Source organism: Phascolarctos cinereus, unplaced genomic scaffold (genome assembly GCF_003287225.1).
Source record: "Phascolarctos cinereus isolate Bilbo 61053 unplaced genomic scaffold, phaCin_HiC Scaffold_3;HRSCAF=262, whole genome shotgun sequence".
NCBI classification, from domain to species: domain Eukaryota; kingdom Metazoa; phylum Chordata; class Mammalia; order Diprotodontia; family Phascolarctidae; genus Phascolarctos; species Phascolarctos cinereus.
In genome coordinates, this window is record NW_027555736.1 from 236,287,321 (window position 1) to 236,292,444 (window position 5,124).

A 5,124-nucleotide genomic window follows, 5' to 3' on the forward strand; every position below is an offset into this window, starting at 1 on the left:
GGAAGAGGAGAGAAAGTGGAAGCTGTGGACAACTTTTTGCTTATAACTATGATTAATAGCTCTAATATCTTTATGCACAATGCACTAAATGTGGCCTCTTCTTTTCTTTTTGCTCTTTGAAACAGAGTGCTTATTGTGGAATACAGCATGGCACAGTGAAAAAAAGACTAGCACAGTTCAATGGGTACCCCACTCAACATATGTGAGTAATAATAATAAAAAAAAAAACCTTGCTTATCAAGGCCTACTGGAACACATATGCCCCTTCAATTCTCCCACTGTTATTATCTCAAGAGGTCTGGAAACTTCCCAACAATTCTCATGAAGGCAGCATGGTTCATTTAGAGATAGAGTTGCCTTCTTGTTTCTCACAAAGTACGTTTTCTTTAGAACTTTTTTTTTGAAGTCTTCATTTGTTACTTTCATTCTACACTCTCTTAGGGCCACCAGATTAGCTTCTGTACAAATTACCTTGGTGTCTGTTCCAAACAAGTCATCTTTAGCTATGACCGGATCATCTAAAGTTACATCATCTGCCAAAGTCATTCTGCTTGTGTGAATCTGAAAGATGACTTTTTTGGTCTTTTTGTCCGGTGGAGGGAACTCAATCTTCCGGTCACTGGTTCAGAATCCAAAGTTTCTATTTGGTTTGTAGTCATAATCACTTTCACTTCCTCTCTAGAGTCAGATCCATCCAACTGGTTCAGTGATTTCAACACTGTTTGCTGAATTTCTCTTTCTCCTCTTGAATTTGAATGCCTCTTGGTTCCAACGGCATCGATTTCATCAATGAAGACAATTGACAGAACATGCTCCTCAGCTATGCAGAACAATTCTTGAACAAGTTTGGACCCATCTCTTAATTATTTCTGTAAAAGTTCAGAGCCAAGAATTTTGAGGAAGGTCACTGAAGTCTGATTTGCTACAACCTTGACTAACAAGGTTTAATCTGTGCCAGGTGGGCCTCAGAGAATGACCCCTTTAGATGGTTTAATGCCCATCTCCTGATAATACTCAGGATGAGAGGGGGGAAGCTCCACAGATTGCTTAATTTCTTGAATCTGCTTATCCAATATATTAATATCAGAATATGTCTCCTGTGGGACTTTCTTCACTTTCATCACTTTAGTGAGAGGATCTGTGTCATCCATCAGAACTCCTATCACAGCATGAACATTAGGATTGAGGAGGACAGAACATTCTGGTTCTAGCAGACCCCTGTCTACAAACTGACTTAATGTTCTGATCCCACTGAGGTCAACACAATGCCATGATTATCATTACTGATCTCCTCCAAGGTCTCAGCAGACATTGGGGTCCCTCTCAGCTCATCTACCTTTGATTTTTCTTCTTCTTGCTTTTCTTCCAGTGATTTCATTTGTTCTTAATTTTTCCATAAGAAAATAATCTTTAATTCTCTCCATTTTAACAATTTTAGTCTGTACTGGGTGTGAAATATTACCAGTGGCAATTTGCTGGCAGCATCTGTCCCTTTATTTTCTTCTTCTTTTTTCCTCCCTTAGTCAGAACTGGAGGCTCATGTTTCTTTTTCTTATCCTTGTCATCTTTCTTGTTACCTCCAGAACCATATCCGCCACTCTGACTTTGACCCATTGGGCTCCCAGATCCCCTATGGTCTCCAAATGTCTCCTCTTTTCAGCCCAATTCTCATCTTACTGATTTTCTTTCCAAAAAAAAAAATAGAGTTTTTGCTAATTACAGTTCCTCTTATCCCTCTTAGTGTTCTTACTGGAGGTATTTACCTCAAAGTTCTAGAAATTAGCTATCACATTTCTGGGTGTTATCAATTTTTCTTTTTTAGCAGATCAATAGAGGATCCTTTCACTTTTTTCACTTTTTCCTCTGGTTCTAATCACTCTGGGCATTTTTATGATTTCTTGAAATATAGTATCCACATTTTTTTACTTGGTCATGGTTTTCAGAGAGTCATTAATTTATTTTCTAAGTCAGTTTTTTGGTAGTTGTATTTTTCTAATTTTTTTGGATCTTTTACTTTGTTTTAGTATTTTTTGCTCATGTAATTCTATTTCTGTTTACTCAATTTTCTTCCTCAAGGAGTTTATTATTTGTAAAGGTTTCCACTTTTTATTCTAGACTACTTATTCTCCTTCCAATTTTATTCCTCAAGGCAAGGCATACCTAGAATCCCTACTATTGAGGTTGCTGAGGCTGGAGGATCACTTGAGCTCAGAAGTTCTGAGTTGCAGGGATTAGGCGTCCACACTAACTCTGTCACCAATATGGTGAACCCTGAGGAGTGGGAACCATCAGCTTTCCTAGGGAGGAGCAAACTGGCCTAGGATGTAAACAGAGAAGGTCAAAGTTCCTGTGCTGATCAACAGTGGGATAGGACCTGTGCGTGGCTGCTGCACTTCCAGCTTCAGCTGGAGATTTCACCTCAAAAAAAAAAATCTCTAAATACATTTCTTATCTTTTGCTTCATTTGTTTTAGTAATTCTTGAAGTTCTCATTGCCAAAACATTGTTTTCACTGAGGTAAGTGTATTAAAATTCTGTTCTTCTGAGTTTACCTCTTGGGATGCTCCATCTTCATAGTGTTTGGTGTTTCCTTCTGTTTACTGCTGTCTTCAGCCTCAGTTTCTAGATTAGAACTTTTTTCCAGGCTCTGTTCCCTTTCCCATTCTTGGATGGAGTGACCAGGTTATCTTTGGCTCTATCTTCTCTGTCGTCTTGATGATGCTGTCACCATAGTTCTGAATGTGGTGGCTGGGACCAGACATTACACTCTGCCACAATCCCTGGCTTCTACCTCCATCTCCTGGTGGCCTGACATAGGTGCTGCCCTCAGCCTCTTCTCTGTCTCCTTCTTCTTGTGAAGTCTCCAACCTGGAGTTGGCTCCATCCTCAACTGTAGCTCTGATGGGCTCCAACCCTACGTGTGGTATTGAGCTCCTCTCAGATCCCCTGGAAGGCCACATCTTTACCCATCCTTTGAGGCACACAAGTTACTTGAATTCTGTGCTGACAGAAGTACTGGTGGGAGGGCCCCAAAGTGTGCTTACACTGCCCTACCCTGTGTCTCTGTGCAGTGTCATACAGGAGACTGGCTCTATCACAAACTGCTACTCTGATAAGTCAGGGCTGAGATCTCCCCTTTGAGGACCCATTTACCTGACTTTGCTGTTTCCACCTTTCCCCATTTGTATTCCCTCTCCTAGCCCAAAAGCTTCTGTCCATCTTATGGTACTGGACTGGACTGGATGAGAGAGATTGATGGTATTTCTCTCCTATCCACTTCAAATCTTTGCTATAATGTTTGTTGAGAGGGCTGGGCTCCTCTAGGGTCTTTCATGTCACCAAACTAAACCATGTCACCTCAAAGTACTTAAAAAAAAAAACAGAACCAGACCTACAATCCAAATCGGCCAATGTTCCTTCAGCAATCAGTTAGCAAAAGAGAAATTGATGGGACAAATAATTTTGCTTCAGTCCCAAAACTGTCCCAACTTGAGCTACTAATGAGCAAATAGAAAGGCTGTCTAAAATTGGTGGGCTTAGAGGGGTTTTTTTTAGTTGTCTGCGGAGCTATTTAATCTATTTGGCTATGCCTATTCCTTTTGCAATTTACAACCAGACACATAAGGAGTCACAGAGCAAAATTCTAGTTCTTTGAACTTGGGGTCAGAGGAGAAAAACTACTTTCCTGACTTCTCTCCAGGTCAGTTAGCAAAAGATGCATTCCTACAGGAACAGAAATCATTTGCTACTCTTCAGATCAATGTCAGTTCAGAAAGTAAAAGAAGCAGAATCCAGGAACTCTGAGCAAAGCTCTGAGAAATCATTGTCTCAATGTGAAATCTCAGGGCTGCTGAATTAGGCTGTTTTCAGTTTGTAGTTCCGTAAGTAATTCTTCTTTCACTGGACACTTAAAGCTCTAGAGTCACCTCTGTTTTTGCTGCTCTAAGACTGGCGTTCTCTGCTATACTGATGAAAGTTAAAGTGATGATGCCAACCTTCAGGACAAAAGCACCGCTTTCAGGATTTTCTTCCTTTCTTTTCCTTGATGCTTACACATACAAGGTTCCCTGTATGAAAAAAAAATGATGGAGTTAGAGGAAGGGGAGGCAGGATTGAGAAAACGGTTACATGAAGTAGCTAACAGGAAACTGAGATTAATGAAAAGTGTTAGATGAATATGAAGAACTAAGTGCTATAGAATGTTAGAGCTAGCCACGATCTTGGTCATTATCTGATTCAGTGTTCTCAATTTACAAATGAGGAAACAGAAGCCAGAGAAGTTAATTGATTTGCCAAAGATCCCCACTACCATCACCACTACACACACACACACACGCCAAAAAATTCACAAAACCAGGACTAAAACCAGTCCAGTTCTTTGCATTGCACTACAGTCGCAAGTGTTAAGAAGGCATAAATAGGTATATCATTGTTTGCCAATTTTAGTCGTGTCCTACTCTTCATGACCCCATTTGGAGTTTTCTTGGTAAAGATACTAAGATACAAAGATACTTGCCTTTTCCTTCTCCAACTCATTTTACATATGAAGAAACTGAGGCAAACAGGGTTAAGTGACTTGCCCAAGGTCACAGTTAGCATCTAAGGCTGGATTCGAACTCATGAAGATGAGTCTACCTAATTCCAAACTCAGTGCTTTATCCACTGTACCACCTAACTGCCCATAAATAGAAATAGAAAGTGAATAAAATTCTCTCTATTTAGAAAAATAACTTAGGTTAAAGTAAGCTATCTTTGTTCTATTTAATAATAAAAATAGCTAGCATTTATATAGAACTTAAGGTTTGCAAAGCACTTTACAAATATTATCTCATTTTATTCTCACAAAAACCTTGAGAGCAAGGTGTTGTTATCACCATTTTACAGATGAGGAAAATGGGTCATACAAAGGTTAAGAGACTTGCCCAGGGTCATATAGCTAGTAAATGTCTGAAGCCAGATTTGAACTGAGTTCTACCCGACTCCAGGTCCAGTGCTCTATCCACTGTGCCTCCTACTACTTCTGTATACTATATTACTTACCTAGATTCCAACACTGATTTTCAGTTACTATTCCCATTCAAGCTCTGCATATATTTCAGCCAGCTCTCCTACATAGCCTTCAATA

At 39.7% G+C, this 5,124-nt stretch overlaps 1 pseudogene; it reads right to left on the reverse strand.

Moving 5' to 3' along the window:
* Positions 1-337: 337 nt before the first annotated feature.
* Positions 338-1,614, reverse strand: LOC110208492 (26S proteasome regulatory subunit 4 pseudogene; annotated as a pseudogene).
* Between the last annotated feature and the right edge of the window lie 3,510 nt (positions 1,615-5,124).